The sequence below is a fragment of the Tympanuchus pallidicinctus genome, unplaced genomic scaffold, assembly GCF_026119805.1.
Source record: "Tympanuchus pallidicinctus isolate F22 unplaced genomic scaffold, pur_lepc_1.0 scaffold26, whole genome shotgun sequence".
NCBI classification, from domain to species: Eukaryota; Metazoa; Chordata; class Aves; order Galliformes; family Phasianidae; genus Tympanuchus; species Tympanuchus pallidicinctus.
In genome coordinates this window covers 6,468,096-6,488,657 of record NW_026294743.1, presented here as the reverse complement: position 1 = coordinate 6,488,657, position 20,562 = coordinate 6,468,096, and the positions used below count along the sequence as shown (strand labels likewise).

The 20,562-nt window shown below is 34.9% G+C and overlaps 1 long non-coding RNA gene across 1 annotated transcript in view; it reads left to right on the top strand.

The window, feature by feature from the left end:
* LOC128084291 (uncharacterized) overlaps positions 1 to 20,562 on the top strand; it is a 224,677-nt gene that overhangs the window by 13,498 nt on the left and 190,617 nt on the right. The window contains exon 3 of the long non-coding RNA XR_008208440.1: positions 8,254 to 8,378. This is a non-coding gene — a long non-coding RNA (uncharacterized LOC128084291). The remainder of the gene's footprint in view (positions 1 to 8,253; positions 8,379 to 20,562) is intronic.

The window sequence follows — 20,562 nt, the reverse complement described above, 5'->3', positions numbered from 1 at the left end:
ATAATTGGGAGAATAGAAGCATTTCAGTTTTGTCATAGACATACACAATGTGATTTACACTTTCACATTTGGATTTTCTTGATTTTGGTCCTTATTAAAACACTCTTCCAAGTAAGAAACTGCAGAAGGTTATAAAAATGGAAGCAGAAGAGGCAATCTAACTGTTAACATTTTGAGATATGTGCTTTAGCGCAAGGACTTGGGAAAGGTCTCAGGACTAAATGGACTGTTGGTGTGTCTATTATACCCATAATATATGGTTAAAATATGGCTAAAGGTCACTTTCTTGAACTTAAACTAAGCACAGCAGGCTCAGTATCTTATTTTTACTCTATTAAGTAGTTAAGATGCTTTTGTACTGGAGCTTGTTATCTGGTTTCTACTTAACATTTTTTCTGGTGACGTCAGAACCTGTATAATCAAAGAATATTAGGATATTATTATTAGTATTATTAGTAGTATATATTATATATATACTAATATATAATATAATATATATATAATATATATATATAATATATAATATATATATATATATAATAATATAGTATATTATTATAATAGTAGATACCTGATTTTAAGTGGGATTTTTGATTTAGCAGAGCAGTATTGAATATACTGAAAATACAGATGTAAGTTGTATTGAACACAATACAATTGCAATACACAGTGTAATCTCCAGCGCTGGTCTCTCTGCTCCCTGTCACCATGTTGTCTTCCCCACTTGCTGGAAAGGATCACTTGGGACAGCTCAGTCTCAGTGTTCTCATTAAAATCCTGCTAGTTACTCAGGCTGTATGTTCTATGTATCTATATATTTAAAAACCTTGAATCTTTTCTAGTCATGTATATCATCCTGTTTTGTTTTCATCACAGTATGACTGAAGTGGTGTTCCTATTCTAACCAGTATTGTGTACTTTGTTTGGAGAATACTTTTATCCAAATACTGTTAGAGATATTCCTCCCTGAACACTGGAATACGTCCAAACATATCTATACTTGTTCTATCCCACACTGGAACAAAAGATTCCTATTGCAGAAAAGAGCCCCAGTTCAAAAATGTAAAATTTTAATCAAAGCAAAAAACAAGTTAAATCAAATAGACCTGAAAAACAGAAAGCATTGTTTCAGATTTGAAGTCTTTCTTGTATTTCTTTCTTGTATTTTTTTATTCCCTGAGACTAGAAATGATCTATTCCCATGAAAATTTTTATTTTCTTGAATGAAGATTTTAAAGAAATAGGATTTTATTTCCAAAATACACTTTCAGTGCAACTGTTTAATGTACCTTCAAGTTGTAAATAAATTTCTAAAGCACTTCCATCTTTCAGGAATCTCATCTCAAATGCCATTGCTGCTCAAGTATCTAACTAGGAGAGAAAAATTCTGTCTCTTTTTTATGAGATTGAAGCAGAAAAAAGATGCTGGGTCCTTGCCACACCTTACTTAAAAGTAACTTTGGTATCAGAAGTAGTGTTGCCAGCAGGAGCAGGGAAGTGATCATCCCTCTGTACTCAGCTCTGGTGAGGCTGTACCTCAAGTATTGTGCGTTTTTTGGCTCCTTAATACAAAAAAGACCTTGAGGCCCTGGAGCATGTACACAGAAGGGCAATTAAGCTGGTGAGTGGTCTGGAGCACAAGTATTATAAGGAATGGCTGAGGAAACTGGGATTGTCTGTAGGGAAGGAGACTCAAGAGTGACCTCATCGCTCTATTTAACTACCTGAAGGGAGGCTGTGGGCAGGAGAGGGTCGACCTCTTCTCCCAGGTGACTAGCAATAGGATTAGAGGAAATGGCTTCAAGTTGCACCGGGGGAGATTCAGGTTGGATGTAGGAAAAATTTCATCTTAGAGAGGATTGTCAGGCACTGGAACAGACTGCCCAGGAAGGTGGCGGAATCACTGTCCCTGAAGGTGTTCAAGAAATGTTTAAATGTTGTACTGAGGGACATGGTTTAGTCAAAAATACTACTGTTATGTGGATGGTTGAACTGGATAATCTTGGAGGTCTTTTCCATCTTTGGTGATTCTGTGATTCTATGAGTCTATGAACTTGTAACCCACCACAAAAAAACAGCTATACAATTATAACTTGTACAATGTTATCTCAAGTGTTTTTTTCATAGGTATCATAATGTGTCATATTAATCAGGTCAAAGGTCTCAAGCAGATGAAAGTCACATTGATTTATCAGATAATAGTTCAACTCTGCTCAAGAGTTGAAAAGCTCATTTAGGACCTCTCTCACAGTGGTGACCCACATATATGCAGTGACCAACGGTGTAGCCAGGAAATGTAAGACCTGAACAGAAAGTTAGCAGTTTAATGTGCCATGCATAGGTATCTGCAAATGCAACTGGCTTAAATTAATCAGATAAGTAACTTAGTTATAAGGAAAAATGTTCCCTTTCCCTTTCTAAATTCATAGGTAGTGAGATTTTAGAAGAACACAGATTTGTTTGATATATTGACGATATATCACAAATAAACCGTATGTCATCTGGACCTAGCAATTTACTGATCGAAGTCTTTGAGCACAGAGTTTGTATGTAAAATAGCACAATGTGTGACCTCATTCTGATCACATTTCATTAAATTTTAACATAACATTTAGGAAGTAGCAACATGTCAGAAATAAAAGTGTGAAAATCATTTATTCCCATGAATAGATGAAATAATAGAAAATAATCTCATGGTCAGTGAACCTCAACTGTGAAAGCAGATGAAAGATGGTAACAATAAGGTCGATGAATATTAAATGAAAGAAATTATAGGGAAGAAAAAAATGAAATTAGGAAATTATTTTTTAAAGGGTATCTAATAAGTTCCGTTTAATCGCCAGCTCTTCCTAAGTAGCATTCCAGTCTTCTCAGCTTGCTCACTTCCTAATGCAACTCAGCCTTATCCATTTTAATCAGCCCTTTAATTCATGTTCAACTACTATGGCCATCATGATAAAATAAACATAAATGTAAATAATATTTAAATTTAAGCTGGAACGGAGATTATTACTAATGATAAATGTAATAATCTGAATATTTATTGCATCAGTGGTTTAGGAAATGGATACCCTCAACTTCTTTTGCAATAAAAATCTCTCCACTCTGTCTTTAGACAAAGTATTGTGAAGTCGGTACACCCAGATATTACAGCAGCATTTCTTGTCAAGTTTACAAAGAGCAGATGTGCTGTGATTCAACTGGTGAATGATGACAGGAGATTGTAAATTAAGAAAAATAAAGTCAATGCAGAACTGAAACCTAGTCTGAAGAATACAGTAAATTATCCTGACATATTAAAAAAAAAAACACCACCACAAATGTCTACTAAGTCTGAGGAATAATTGGCACTTCAGAAACATTTGCAGTGTTCTCTTAGTGTATTAGCAGAGACCAAAGAGATACAGGGTCATTATGTAAAAATTGGTAATTAAGAGGAAGCAATTTTCCAGTTAATTTACATGTTCATTATATATTGAATATTATTTAGTTTTGTGTGTCCTTTTTGTGTCTCATAAACTTGACCCAAGGGATCTAAAAGTGTTAAAAGATATGTAAATTATAAAATAAGATGTATATTTAACTGACTCATTGAAACTTTATTGTGGCTAATGATTCTTCCAGCAATAATTGCATAAGGGAAAACATTTCTTTTTAAGTAAATAGTGTTCAGTACCTTTTAGAGTTGCTGTCACTGGGAAAAAGAAACAGCAATGTACTGAAATGTCTACATTCTTTGATGAGCTCTCTGAGGGAATCTTGTAGCTTCAAATTAAACTGATAAATAGAAAGCGATATATCCTTCAAAATACGTTAACTGACTTGACTACAAAATAAAATAAAGACATTCCATATAGTTATGGAAAAACTGTTGGCAGGCTAAGTTTCAAGAAGAAAAGGTTGAGTTATTAGCGAATTTGAAGTGAAATTTTCCTCACACAATGCACCAATATGTAGGACTGTTAATGAAAGATGCCCAACTTAGCAAAGAGAACTGCTGTATTAGTAAACACTCAACCATTAATCACTTAGATGTAGCATAAATTAAGATTGAAAACTGTATGTACTCAAACACGAGGTGTGGTTTCTCTTGATAATCTCTCCGGGTTGCCCATTGAGATTGATAAAGTTCTGGTTGAAGCTGATGGGAGAATTGCCACTGAATGAAACGATATACATACCTGTATATTTTGCAAATGAACTTCTATATTCTGATTAGATGATATTTTAATAATTGAGGGATCATCTTTATCTTTCAAAAGCTTCAAAGGTTTATTCCATATACCCAACTGTGTATCCTTGTATGAATCATTACTATCTGCTGCTTTTAATTAATGTGATGATAAAGTTTTAATATTTTTTTCTCTACTAACTGCTTCATTTACTAGCACAATTCAACCACTTCCAGACTTGGCATTTTGCACAGTCTTATAGGTAATGTTAGTGAAAGGTTTGAGAAAGGAATGATTTAGGAAGTTTCATATGCAAACAATATGTCTTTCCATGTATCCTAAATTCTTACAGAGATGAATTTCAAGCAATCTTGCAAAGAGAGGTTTAGTTAGAAAAATACCACAATTTTCATTTGTGCATTTTGACTCCATATATTTTTTTTTTCCATAAGCAGAGAAAAGAAAGAAAAATTACTAACTTTCAGTTGTATATTCAGTTGGTAGTTATATAATACAGAAAATACATACCAACTTCAAGAAATACATTTTTTTAACAATTTAGACATTCTTCTACAAGTACATACTAGTGCCAGAATACCTAGACTGCAAGATACATTGGTGTATCATGCACTGAAAATCTGAATGTGTGTTGACATGGATTTGTAGGGTTTCTTCAGGACCCATGCAGATAGGTTCGTTTGCTTCATTTTTAGAGAATAATGTGCAAAGCATTCTAATTCTTAAATTTCTCTGATATATAACTAGGTAATTTTTTTTTTTCTTTCTTCATTTGTTTGAGTACATAATGCATACAGTGGATATACAGCACTATCAGCTTAGTAATCAAATAGACTTTTTATTGCTAAGGTAATTGCTTCCTGAGTGATGTTCGTAAACCATCTTACTAGCCCTATATCCCTCCATTTACGTTTCATTTCATTTCTTAGGAAGAATTACATGATATGAAGTGTTCTCATAAGTCCAGCAAATCTAAGCTGAGTGAAATTAAGAAGGAGTGCTTTAGATCTTAAGTGTGATATCCAGACCTCATTTGAAGTCAGTGGCAGCATTTCAGTGGAAGACAGTATTTCAAAAAGAGCCTTTTGAGCAGAAATTATCCTACTAACACTTCCCTCTCATGTAAATTAGCAGAGTTACAGCTCTTAGATCTCTCCTGAGTTCTCTGCAAGGAAGTATGAAGTTTGTCAGGCAAACAGATATCAAAATTTATAGGATATTTTAAAAATTTAAGCCAGTGCCCCAGATTGCATTTCAACGCTTTGAGTACTTGCAGAGCAACTTGGTGTTCAGTTTAAAATTCTTATTCTGTGAATACAGGCTTGGGAAGGAGGGAGTTGGTACCTGAATTCGGCTCAGTTTCAGTGATCTCCATCCAACATGTTGCATTAATTTTGTTTAAATATAGAAAAAAGTAGCACACTATCTGAATCAGAACATATCGTCCCCATATTCTTAAAAGCTGGTAGAAAAGCAAATCTCCTTGCAGAGAGTTGCTTTAATAGTGCAGTCTTAGCATGGGTATGAAAAAAGCCTTAACCCTCTCATAAGAAGATATTGCAGTAACTTATAAGAAATGAAAGGAGTTTAGTTTCTTGAATTCAGTTAATTTAGCATATGGATATTTGATGTATCAGACAAAATTAACTTAAAACTATGGTACCTACAGAGTATGAATTTTACTCATTATAATTGACCAGTGAGAAGTACACTACTGAAAAATTAAACCTATTCCATTTAAATTTGATATGAGTTAAATAGATAGGAGTCTTGTCACTTCAGCAGAACCTTCCCAGAGGTCCTTATTTGCTTTCTGTAAGTCTATTATTTGAACTATTCAAAATTCCAGAGCTCAAAGAAAGATCTAGTGACACATCAACATACCATAACTGCCTTCAGTCAAAGACACGGTGGAAGAATAAATAATATGAGCAAAAATCTTGTCTGATAAGTCCAGCAAAATCCATACACCAGTTGAGATACTATCTGATGTCAGAGCATTCTAGTGAATGTAGGAGAAGCCAAAAAGCAGAAAGAAAAAGATTAAGTAATTTGTAGTAGTACATAATATAATTGCAAGAGCAGCTCTAATTTTGCCAGTTGCTTACATCTAGTAAAAGTACACAGCTCTTTTAAGAAAATAGATGGCAGAGGCTCAGTTAACCATATTTCTGGGTATCTGTATTATTTCCTCACATGGGAACATGCAAGCAGATTTGCAGATACATAGTTTCCAAAACGTTGTGTTCTAAGAAGTATATGCTTAAATTGAGAGCTGGATTTTTTTATTTTTATTTTTATTTTTTTTTAATACTTCAGTCTACAAATACATTTTTTTTTAGGAAGACTTGTTCTTGGTTCTTATTTTGTATTGAAAATCTTTTGAAAAATTGAACACAGTAAATTTTGAGAGTTCCAAAGTCAGAGGAGCATGATCCTTGCCTAGAAGATTTGGGATTTTACAAAATACAAAGGAAATCACATATATTGAAGTTGTAAAGAATCTCTTCTCTGTGTGACCAAGTATAGAAAATCTTTAAGCCTTGGAGTTTTACTATAGTAATGATGTTTTGCTTTCTGTAATAGAGAGTGTAAATCACCCTGATGATTGTTTTGTGTAGTAATTTATATCTGTGTAAGACAGTTGCAAAGTGGATGTAAAATTTGATTGTAGCAAACTACCACATTTCCATAGACCAGTAGCTGTGTTATGTTCTCAGTTTGGATGTTACAAGCACAACATAATGAAAAAGAGAGCTGTGACAGTCTTTAATGTCACTTACTTTGCAGGACAAGCTCAGGAAAATAAGGCTGATATATTTGCCTGATGTGTCATAGCATGGGTCAGGCATAACTTCCAGCAGTTTGAAGTTAATTAGTCAATAGATTTAAAACATTAAAAAAAAGAAGAAAAAAAAAATGATTAAATAACCACCTTATCCATCCAAAACTTAAAATGACCCATGAAGCTTAGGAATCTTCAGAAATGCTCAGAATTGAGGTAAAGTATTCTGAGATGTGCCTGTAAATATATTGAAGTACTGTTACAAGGTCCTTGGCCTGAATGGACTGAAATATCAGTAGGTGATTTCTGAAGAAGTTAAAAAATATCAGTGTAAAACCTGCAGCTGTGTTGCCTTTAGCTGAAGCTTTGGCTGAGCTTCTTTTGTTTAAGTGTATTACTTTGATCAGGAGAGACTGAGTTTTTGTTTGTTTGTTTATTTGCTAGTTTTCCAATCACTGTTAAAAAAAAGTTCCTTCTTGAAGAAGTAAGGACTGGCAATGTGTCAAAATCTCTGTATATTGTTATGCAGCTGGCATATGTACTAGGAAAAAGGATACAAATAAAAACTGTGATGTGCTACTGCTTTCAGATAAGCTTTTCAGAGATAAGAGAATCCTGTTGCAAATAGCGTTATTTCAAAATTATTATAAATCATGACCAATATTCACTCGATGCTAAGAATTCAATAACATCATATACTATTTCAATGGTACTGCCTTCAAAATTCTTGTGATGCTGAGTTACTGCCTGTCAGCCCTTCAGACTAAGGATATTTTTTAGTATCTCAGGTCATGTAAAGCTAAGCAGGTTAACCTAACACCATGTTGCAACATTCCCACAGAGTTAATGTAAAGCTTTAGGTCTTTTAAATTTCAACAGCATCGACTCACAAAGAGACAGTAAGAGAGAGAAACAAAGGCAGACCTTTAAACATGTCTTGGTGCTTCTAGTATTTGTCAGTATGTTTTCTATTTTAATGATGTACATATTTCCTAGGATATACCGTCAAATAGATTAAGGAACGTTGCATAGATAAATATTAGAAATTTCAGTGTCGGAATTAAGCTCCCTGTGGTATTTTAAGGCTTGTAGAAATACCCATTTGTTAAGTTATCACATTTTCAAATTACATAATTGTAACGATCATTTACTAGCAATGCGCACATAACTATATCCACAGCTTTGCAGGAAGAGATATTACTCAAAGTAATGCATTATAGGCATTTTCTTATTGTTAGAAGAGGCATTCTTTGTTCACAAATATTTAAATTTTTGCAGAGTGATGAAGTTGAGAGAGTGGTGGGATGTGGATTACAGCTGCGTAAGAACAAATCAGGAATCGTGTCCAAGATTATTCCTAGCAACTGCCCCTCTCTGATCACCAGCCATGAAGATCCAATCTGGTAAGAAACAAAGCCTTTGGGAAGCATGCAGGGTGTCAGTCTAAACTCTGACTCACCTGAATTGTGAATGTATTTCATCAGGGAAGGAAAAAAATTCACATGATCCCTTGAGCCACTGAAAATATTTCTTAAGATTGTCTGAACATACTCATATGTTTCCAGTGATAAGATACCTGTCTTCACATAGTGGCTGCAGAAGTCGGAATTAAGTCAAGCCTGTGTATCCAGCACTGATTCAGATCGTGTCTTACTTAATCTAATCTCTTGCCTAAACAAACATGAACAAGTGGTTCCTCAGGAGTCTGAGTCTGTTATGGCTGGAGGTGAGTCAGGGCTAACATGCCATGTTTGAGATGGGATGATCCTTACTGAGGGGTGTCTCGCTTCAATGTATAGGAGGGAGAGGAGGTTCTTTTAATATCTGTATACCCAGCGTGAGATTAAGAAGCAATGGTTCTTAATAGATATGAATGAGATATGAGTATTACTCTTCTGAGCTCCCTGATACACTGTGTCTTAGGGCTTTCATTTTTTACTTCCTTACTGTCCCATGGAATTGCAGTCTGTCTAATGCCTGTTCTTTTCTGAATGTGGAATAGCAGAAGTTTGGTTTCTCAGGTATTCAACTGAAAGATTTTTTTCTCAAAGTAACATTTGTTGTCATTTATTTTGAATACTCAGTTTTAAACTTACGAATCCATCACTTAGCAATTGCACCTCTGGTATGAAATGTAAGTATGCAAGCTGCGGGGAAAAAAGTCATTAGAGGTCTCAGCTAAGATCTCTTCATGTACCCCTCCTTTTCAGCTGGAATTGGATATGACCATTGTTTACCAAAATCAGAAATGAAAGGAAAGCTTATGAAATGCCAATTTGTGCAATGAGCCTGCAGTTCTGTTAGACTTCAATTTTATCGTGAAATTAGAGACTGAGTTCCTTTTATTCATTTCTTTCCTTTATTCAGTGAACTTCACTTACATTTTCCTAGAATCTGTGAAAAAGTAGAATTCCTTTAGTGTCATATATTCTTTTTCATGCACTTTTCACCTTCTTTCTGTATGTGACAATTCATACAAAATCTTCTTTTCTGGTCATTTTTAAATGTCCATGAATCAGGTAGAAAATTGACCTGAAGTTTTAGCTGAGAGTTCCTCTTGAACAAATGATTTTCTAGGTGATATAATCCATCAGAGTCTTTTTTCCTTGTACCTTCATGTTAAGTAAGATGGACATTCATGCTAAGAAAGACTTAGTGAAAGCAAAAGTCAGGAGCATAAATCAAAACTGTCTCTTGTGGACTGGAGACTTGGACCTCAGTAAAATTTTCTATCGGTTTTAAGGGAAATATGACAAAAAAAAACCATTTCTGTTTTGAATTCTGTATGCTGGGAGTAGTCTGCTCTATATTTATTGTTCCCACAATGAGGGATATTTTGGGCTTGAGATTTCAGAAATATTGGAAAGCTGACGTTGGTTTAGTGTCTCTCTCTGCAAATATTTTATTCCATTAATGTGATCCAAAAATAATTTTGAAAATAGAAGTTTGACAACTAGAAATGTATGAGGTTGCAATATTTGACTTCATTTTTATTGCCTTTTTTTTTTGGTTGGTTGGTTGAATTATGTATCTAAGACATTTTTATGAGTATATTCACACAGTAACTTCCATGGAAAACATCAAAACTTTCAGAGCCTGTGGTAATTCATATGGATTTAATTTACTAGATTTATTTTTTTTTAGGATAGAGTAAATTTTCTATCTCTCACCCTTTCTAAGAGTAAATATCAATGCAGTAGAACGCAGAGAACTGGAAATAGAGTACAGCATTCTGATCTAAAGTTTTAATAATTCCAACAGTTTTTCTATTTCAAATTTAATGATTATTTGATGATATCTCACAACTTCCCAACGTACATTTCCATGCGCAGTTACTCCCTACAACTTTTTATATTACCACTACTGGGATAAAGAACTGTCAGTGAAAAATGACCTTAGTATCTAGATCTCATCTGTGGAAAGAATGTGATTTTGTGAGCTATCGTTACATCCTGTTTGTTTCTTTATCAGCTTTCATTGAGTTTCTCCTATCTCTGCTTGCTTTGCATCTTAGTGCAGTTTGTAATACTGAGTTGTGATAACAGTAAACTAATTAAGATGTTCTTGAACAGTGTAAGGCTCCGCATTCTCTCTTTGGAGTTTTTGGTAATGTGAAAGGAGTTGGATCCTGATCATCTGTGATTTGGACAAACATCCAATTAAAAACAGCCTCCCATTATAAAATTGAACACTAAAATGCAACTAGTATTTTAATTAATTTTAATTAATTTTATTAATTATTTATACATTTGCTTTGGATGTTACTAGAGATTTTTCCAATAACTGGTAAATTTAGTACAATTTTTAATGCATTTACGGAACGTGATATACAAGTATTCAAGAATTATATAAATTTTTCATTTTTAAGCATTCTATAGAAACTGTAGAAGTCAAGCTATTTGAAACTCCTAGGTTTTAATTCTTTCTGGGATGCATGTCTTTGTAACATGCAATAGAAGTCTCCATCTTGAATAGCTTTCTTACAATTCAGGACATTCTGGATTGATTGACACCGAGAAGTGAGATCCCTTATTTAACTTACTCCAGTTTAAGTTATCAGAAGCTTTTTGCTACAGATGGTTGGAGTTGCTTTAGAATATATAAATCAGCACTTTCTCCTCCTGTTTCATCTCCTTCCTCTCTCTGTTTTTCCTTCCACTTCCAGTACATCACTTTTATCCGTCCATTAGTGACAAATTCTCATTAGCACTTTGATACTGAATTAAGTTCAAGTGTGTCCAAATGTTGTTTTAAATTGCATTTAATATTATCTGGAAATCCCAATGTAGATGAATTATCATCTTTTTATTTCTTGACAAGTCACGTGAGGAAGTTTATAAGGATATGCCAGAAATCAATAGCTTCTATAGACTGCTTTTCTGAAAGGGGTTGATGAAAAAGTTGTCTGAAACTCTGCAGTATCCTTTCAGAAGTTTTGTCTAGATAATGTGTTAACATAGATTCAGAGCTGAGATCATCTTACCAGATTCCTCAACTAGGGGTAACTGTAGCAATTAGATCAATACAATGGGAAAGGTGTTGCAACAAAAGTGTGATGATGGAAAGGCCAGCGCAATAAAAAAGATGCTGTGAAGGAAGGAAAGAAGATTCCTCATCCATATCAGTAGATTCTAGGTTTGCAGGGGAAAGCTTCTCTAAGAGAGGTGCAGCCAGGCTTCACCCCTTCAGGTCACAGAGGTGAATTGCCTTCACCTTTGCTACCAGGGTTGACCAAGTGCTTTTCCCAGGTGCTTAATCAGTGGTTTAGGCTGTGATTCAACAGCTCCCATACCATAACTGAAGTGTAAGAGTTCTCCTTCAAATAATCTGTCTTGTGGCAATACAGCTCCCACATTCCCTGTGCTGCCAGTTGCTGCTTTGTTGGACCCTCTTGGCTTTATCTCATTGTGAGAATAGCAGCAAGGCTGTATTAAGTTCCACATGACATTCTCACTATGTCTTTACTTTGCCATGCTGCAAATCTTGCAAAAAATATTCCTTCTTCTGGAATTCTCCTTTTGAAAAGCAGATGGCTCAGTAAATTGATTCAAACTAGACTGAATCTTAATGAAGGCTGACATTTAAAAGCAATTTATACAGACCAGTTAGTAACTTTTTGTTTGTAATAATAAAATAAATAATAAACTGTAAGTTCATGAAGCTGTTTACAGTGTTATCAATACTACTGTAAATTCTAACAACGTTTTTCCCATCTCATTTGCATCCTTCTTGCACAGTTTTTAAGGTATTATGGGGCTCGATATGTAGATCTCGTTTCTGATAAGAAATCTGTATGTAACTTGGTGTAAGATGAGAACGTTTGCCATTTGGCATCACTAAGCCATTGATGTTAAGTAGTGAAAAAAGAGACCTTAAGAAAAATTTCTCCTATGTCTATTTGTTGTAACGCATTCTATTCACTCTGTGGAAGAACAAAAAATTAATAAGGAGGAAAAATCTCAGTAATTTGGAATAACTGCATGTTCTGTAATGATTTTCTGGCTAAGGTTTCTTTTCCTTTCTGCAATGAATTTTTAGAGAAATATCTAGACCGTTAAGCATGCATTTGATGAATAGCCTTTCTTAACTTATAAACATGGACACAACAATATCAAAAGATGTTTCAGATTAAGCAGAGTAATTTTCCATGTGTGCTGGATAACTGCACTGCTACAGCCTGATTGATCACTTGAGGCAACAGCTGAGTCAGCCCTGGGAATACAGGTGAAGGCAATTTAGTTGTGTGACCGGAAGGGGTGGAGCCTGATGCCACCTCTCCTAGTCCCAGTTTAAGAGTTGACTGTCAGGGCGAAAGATTTCTTTCTGGGGATTGCTCCTTCTGGAGTTTTCTGCTGTGAGCTTAGGACTCGTGTTAGCATTTCATTTTTAATTGCCTCTTTCCACCATGGTAATCTTTATTGTTATAAATCTGTAAGATATCATTCTAACCACACCACTCTTCTAAGTGTACATTTGTTAATTGTACGTGCAGGAATATATATTAGTCACTCCATCCTCTTTTTCCTTCTGCAGTGAATTTCTGTTGTTTGCATCATTAAGGCTTGCTTATGGATTATAGCTGTAAGAACTGATTTTGAAAGCAAAAACCAAATCGTATTTATTCATTACTATGTTATGACTTTACACATCTCATCTCTATCCTTCTGTCCACCATGTTACCTTTTCTTTGATCTACCCCAGTTCAGATATCTGAAACAGCTGTCTGTGAATGAAGTAGTGATTTGGTGTTAATGGCTTCCAAAAGTCTGTATTTCCAAAAAGATGAGGCTGAGCTCACAGAGATGCTAGTTCTCAAATGGATCCATCAGCAGTTTTGTATTCCTTGTGTGAAGCCAAGGAGGACTCTAGTATGTAGAGATTAAACCCTTTGTAGAAGAGTTGCTGTGATATGGAGAAATGATTTGCTGTTTTATAGTAGATGGGAGTGGAGGAGGATCAAAATTCTTTGCAGTTAATTTATAAGGTCTTATGCAGTTCACCTAGCAATGACTTAAAAAAAGAGTCTTTTACAGTGTAGATATTGCTAGATAGCTATGATTTTTTTGTTGATGTGATCTTGTAATGCAGCCTTGTAAATGAGCTCTCCTTCATTCCTAAAGAGGTTATTTCAGAGCAGAATTTACATTTATGGTATTGATTAAAGAAATAGTTGCCAAATATATCTGGATAATAGTTTTATGAAAAACAGCTACTTTATAATTTATAATGCTTTATAATTCCCACATAATACAAAGTGTGTACTTGGCCCTTCAGAGGGAAGTCGTTGTGGGGAGAAATGGATTGCCAATGTAGGTGAACAAAGCTTCTAATAATTACAGTGTAAAAGAATGCAGTGTAACACAGTAAGGTCTCTGGCCCTTTGTTAGTGCTCTTCAAAGCTGAGATTTTCTGAGACTTCTGTGGCCATTATTGCTTCAATCTTAACATGAAGGGCTCAACAACATTTACCAAATCCTGCTTTTTGAATATTACAAGATGACATAATATCTGTAGAGACAGATTTCAAATTGTCATGTAAATTTCAGGAGCATTAGCTTTCGAAGTTTATTACCACTTTCTAATATTCATTGCTCTTAAGCTTCTTATTTACAGAGGCAGTCTATCTATTTTGAATGACTGTGGTAAATGCAGAGATTAATATAACATTTCCTACAAAATCTCTTTACTTGGAGCCAATGACAAGCTAGGATTTGTTATTTATTTTATGTTCTTACTTTTGTGTGTGTGTGTGTATGTGTTTTATTTTCAGTAAGTAAAAGCACTTGCAAGGCAGAATTGTTACACTTGTCCCAGGCCATAAGGAATCCTTTTAAAGTAATCTCAAAAATACACAGAAGATACTACAGAGGACAATCTATATAGCACACAAAAATAGTTTGTCCTTGAGAGCGTTGAATAAATATCTTCTTTTGTTCCTTGCAATTTCTCAACAGAATGAATATGTTTTTATTAAGAAACACATCAGTCACCCACTTGAAAATATGATGTTTGCTATTTTATTGAGTATATTTCCATGACATTAGTATATAATATGTCAGGTTCTGAACTGAACTTGCAGGACATTTATTAAAATTAAACTTTAAATATTTGTGTTATCGTCAGTACAAAAATCTTCTTCTTTCTTGGTGTTATGAATGATTATCATTTCATGTAATTTCATGCTTATTTATTTCCATGATTTGAAAAGTATATTGTATTGTTTTTTTTCTCTTGACTAATGCATACTATGCACTCTAGGAAATACGGTGAGGAAAAAAAGGTTTTCTAAGTGATCTATTGTGTTTTATTGTGATACAGAAAAGGCAAGCATGGAAGCTGTAATCATATTTATAGCACCATATATCATTATTGACAATTTTGAAGATGGTTTACAAACATTAAATATCAACATTTGAATTAAAGATGCATTTTTATACTCTTCTGTAACTTACAGCTGTGATCTCAAGTAGTAATACACAGTGCATGTTCACCAGATTCTGTAGATAAGGCATTGATCACATGACATAGCATATGATTTTATTGAAGCTCAGGTACTAGTCAGAAAAACTGTTGTCGTGAGCCTGATCTAAGAGGTCTTGCTGATGGGAAAACAAGATTAAGTCACCTTGTAAGAAAGCTTTCTGATAATGACACATTCCTGGATCTGGAAGATACAAACCATAAATAGGTATTTACTTCATTATTTTTCAGTATTTCATCTTAAGTCTTTACCAATATTATATTGGTGAGACTCCGGTCCACTTTTCTAATTCTTCTGCCTCTCCTTCCTCCACCTAATCCCCTGTTCTTCTCCCTTTCTTTCATTCCCATCCTTCTCCTTTCTTCCTTCCTTTCTCCTTCCTTGCTTTCCTTCTTTTCTCCTTCCTGCCTTAGGAACGTGTCAAATGTCATCAGAGAACTGGGCCTTTAAGGATTCACGCTTCCAAAACTGCAGAGAATTCTGCTAGCACTGTGCTTCAAAGTCTTACTGCTTTAAACATACTCTGTCCTGACATTTAAGTGAATTTTTCTTTTTTTAATCTTTAGCCTGTAAATGATTCTGTGATGCTATCTTTTGAGTAATGTATGAGAGGGATGCTCTAATGTTCTATTCAAATGTAAGTTTATTCTAAGTCAGAGGAACTACTGTTCAGGAAATAGATATTTTTATACAACACAAATGCTGCAACAATGGTTGTACAGATAAAAATGTTCATACTAGCTGACCAAGAAGGACAAGTATTCTATTATTAAGTAACTGTGACAAAGAATAATAAATACCACAAAGCATGCAGCATAGTGAGGAAATTACATGAAAGTGAGATAAGAAAAAGAGCATATTTTCCTGTTAGTTCATATTTACTTAAATTTTTATCTCTGACCCCTCCATAAAGCAGGATTTTTGCTGTTTATTGTCCCTGAAGAGATGTATTCTACTCTTTCAAATAAGAACAGAAGCAATGAAGCAAACATGAATTCAGCCACAACAAATCTAGTGACAGTGAGCTGACTCAACCAACAGAAGACATTTTGCTGTGATCTGCAGAACTTGAATACCAAGCAGCTAGGAAGTGCAATAGGCTGACCTTCACCGGCAACACCAATAGTATTTTTCATACCCTGTAAGAAAGTTAGGGTTGTGTTTAATCTGCCTTCAGGAAGCTTCAAAAGCAGAAGGAATTCTGTGATCCAGATATTTACACTTAGATTGTTTGCATTCATGGTAAATATTTTGGTCATCTACGTTAGGAATCTCGTGACATTGAAAAATTGAAAATAATACTGCCTTGGAAGAATGGTTCCTGCATGTCAATCACATACTCAACTTTTCCCTCCATAAATTTGTCTTTTAATATCTAGTCTCAGGTTATCTGTAATATCTTATACAATTGTCAAACAAGAAGTTGCAGTGTCAAAAAAAGAGTAAGGAGACCCAAAGCAAATGCTGAAAATGTCATATTGAAGCTATTTTGCCTTGCTTTTCAGTTAGCAAGCATTTCACTCAGTTTCTTGTGGGAGGCCTGCTAAAGTTTGAGGCTCTGTTGAAACTGTTCCTTTAGAAAATCATGAGGAAGGCCAGCTCTGGAATTCCCCAGTTTTGATTGCTAATGAAGATTTAGTTAGCAAAAGCAGAGTGGGAGTCTTTCAGAGAAGTCACACAAACATTTTTGATCAAGATAGAATTGTACCACATACATGCTTCCTCTATTACTGCGAAGTGCAGTAAGCAGTGTAGGGAATCAGAGAAGCTCTAAAATAGAATGTAATTAGGCAAAACAGTTGTATTTTTTATTAACTTTCTGTAGCTTCTGATAGATTGGTTTGAGTACTTCCTACTCCAAGATGCTTGTGCTGAGCACACTGCCCGCTTTCAGGCTGGCACAGGATACTTTCCTGCTCCTTACAGGGACACCATCTACAGTGCTTGGTAACCATCTGAGAAACATCTTACATTATTTCCAAGACTGGGAGGAATCCACTTGGATGTCCTGGATTTTAATATGTGTCCATGAATTAGGTAGCCAAAATGAAAATTTCCGTTTTGCTTCACTAGAAACTGTGAAGTCAGTCCTGATGATTTAAGACAGGTTGATAGGGATGGGAAAAGTTTGTTTTCCAAAGTATTAGTAAAAGCTTGTTTCTCCAGAATAGTGGAGGCCGGATAGCTGGCAGACTTTTTCAAGCTGATCCACAGTTTCCATTCAATAATTATTTTCATTCTCACAGTGTAGCTCCTCAGCAGCAAGTAGAGCATCCAAACTGTACTCCATGTCTGGAATAGCATTAAAAGGGAAGGTGAGAGAACTCTTTACCTACACTGATTTTCTTCCTGCTGTGAAGTTCCACATTCACATTGCTGTAAATAATTAGGAGATCAAGTTGAGGGCCCCTATTGCCTTTTGATTGAGTACCTTACTGAAATAATAATCGTAACAATACAATGCAATAATTTGCCTCATGCAATGAAGTTTCAAGTTCTTGATCTGTGGCCATGATTTGGTAGAATTAAAAAACAGTGCAGTGTTCCACTGTGTTTGTGTGCAGTGATGTGTACTGACAAGGCATCTCTAACAAGTGCTTTTGGTTTCGTTTACAGATCTGCCAGTAGTGGCTAGCAGTTGCCTATGAAAAGCCATTATGTACTGGTCCATAAAGCAACACAAAATTTTCATTATGTTTCACTTAAAAAGTGCTTGTTTTGCAGGATAGAGGCCATGTCAATAAAATGGATTGGGTGTCACTTAAACCAAGTGACGTGCTAATCTCCTGGAGCTCTTGTGTCCATAATCTCTCCAGGACACAAGTCAGTTTAGAAGCATGAGCTGTTCTCACAGGTAGTGACTATTGAGCTCTTTAATGTAAATTCAAAGGCAAAGCTTATCAGTGTGTTTCAGAAATTGCTTCAGTGTGGTTGCTGTCTATAGGAAAAAAATCCCCACACTTCCCCCAAAATCCCTGGGCAACTTCCAAGCTTTCACTGTGCCTGCAAGCACCTTTTAATTATAAAGAAATTGGTTTTGGTGATATGTGCCCTGTGACCAATTGGATTAGAGGCATTTCTTCTGGCTATTATTAAGCTAACTTGACTATTGCCCTTGTGTAGCTAAGCATGATCAAAATATAAAGTATGGGGAAGCATCTCAATTATGAGCCATAGTGCGGTGCTCCTGCAGACTAAATTCTTCTGTTCATTAGGAAAAAAAGCTTCAATGACTAGTAATGCTATCAAGAAAAGGCAGAATAATAGGCACAGGATCAAGGATACCGTAGTTCATCCACACAAGTTACAAAGGCTACTGAATGACTCAGACTGGCTTTTTAACATTTCTGTAGGCTGCTTATTATTAGACAATTGGTAGGGCCGTTGAAATCCGTGGTCAGTCTCTGATTCCTTGTAAAGATCTGAAGACTAAAAGTAAGGTCTCTTTGGGTGACTGTAATTATCTGGTAAACATTATTATGAGATACTGAAATTTTCCATTGTACGTTTGTTCTGTATTTAGGTTTATTCTCTTCCTCTGCTAAATAACAACGCATCTCATACAAGCTATAAATTAAAGCCAGTTAATTTTTGATTCATTTGAGCTGTAGCAAGATTTTCACTGGAGAGGTGATCTGTGAATCAAAACTGATATGTCGGATTTTGTAAGCAGTAGTAAAAAAAAACAAAACAAAAAAAAACTGGGGGCAGAACACTCGTCTGCATTTCTGACATTTTGTTCTATCTCACTCTGAAGTCATGAACTGAAACCAAAATAAATGGATGGTCTCCTTTTGCTGTCATTGTTTACTGAGAGTAATGCAAAATGCAGCCTTTCTGACTGTCTGTGGCTATATTTAGTGTGAATTAATTGAAAACAGGGAGCCGACTCTTCAAAATACTTACACTTCTTATACATAGCATGAGGAGGGGTGAAAGGGGAAACAAAGGAGTTTTAAGAGATCTCAAATGTTATCATGGATGTAGCTTTTTTGTTTGTTAGAAGTAGGAGTTAATCATAACAACATGAGAACGTGCTCCAGCTAAAATAATTTATTATTAAAATGGAGTATCGGAGGTAGTAGAATAAAGAACCAGAGTTAATCTTCATCAGACTGACTGATAGATCTCCACATAATGACTGAAAAGGTTTATTGATCTGTAAAACAGACAATATCACTGCTTCTGTTATACTTTACACTTCTTTGAATGGTGTGGATATTTTATTAATTATTTTGAGGCATTGAAGTTTGTAGGATTTTTGCTGTGCTCTCTCTCTCTCAAAGAAAAAAAAAGTCTGTGCAGTTATTGAGTGCTGCAGATACATAGCCATCATTTCTTCATTTCCTAGAAATTGATACCTGTGTTCTAATTCCTATCTTAGAATTGATCACAGTCAGTTTGTACTCATCTGCTTGGAGCATATTTTATTTCTTTATTATGTATAAGCACTCCACTCACTATCCCTTCTCTGCTAAGACAACAGTGAGCAAACTTAATTCCTTTATTAGCCTTTTTTTTACAGTGAAACACCATGGTTAAGGAGACTCTTGTTTTGAGATGTGCTCTGTGTTCCTTTGGTCACTTTGACAGGCCTTCTTCTCGTTTGATCTAAGATAAACTCTTTTAAGTTGTGAAAATGGTTTTTATTAAAAGTATGAACAAAATTAAGATTCAAGGTCTCATCAGTTAAGTGGCTGTATTACCATTTGTCAGGTTTGTTTTTTGTTTTTCTAGAAATACCTCATGATACGTTTGCATTTGTTTTTTGCATGAGTACAAACTATCTAATAATCAGTCCTATGCATAGGATCTTAAATTTTTCTGTGATACACTATGAGACTTACATTTTTTTTCTATTCCTTTAGAAGTGAGAACAGAAACAAATTATTGTTAGTAGCTTGTAAAATCTTGCACTTTGTGTTATCTCATTTCATCTATACCTGTGCCCCATCCTCAATGCCGTCTGTTTTCCTCCGTTATATTTCCATATCTCCTGCTGTTATTGATTCAGTTCAATATTTTATTATGAAGAAATGCAATTAGTATTCAACACTTTTGTGCCAAGTTCAGCTGTAAAATTATTAAATAAGATTGATCCTAAAAGAAAATTTGGAGAACTCTGCTATTGATCTTGTTCCAGTACAGCTGTTTGTTCAGGATGACCTGTCATCATCTGTTCTCTAGTGAGGTCCTTTGGCATTTGGTATTTCCTGTACTAATCCCCATCTTTTCCATTTATAGAACGAGTTCTTGTTATATTAAATATTTTACTATAATTAAATAGTTTACCTCATGACATTCCGTTTGTTCTAAGGGGCTGCAGATTTCAAATCTGGCAGTGCATTATGGGATGCTCCAGGTAATTACATATGAACTAATTTTTAGATCCTCCTTTTTGTCATTTCCTGTTAATTGCCATGTCTTTAGTTATTCTTGCATTCAAAATAGTGTTCCAACATTTTCTGTTACGACTTTGCCGAGCGCTCACTGGGAAGTCTTTTCCATGTGATTTTTACACAAAGTGGGTTCAAACCCTTTTTTTTTTTTCCCCCTTTATTGTGCTATAGAAGAACACGTGAGCAGAGCATCAGTTACATCATCAA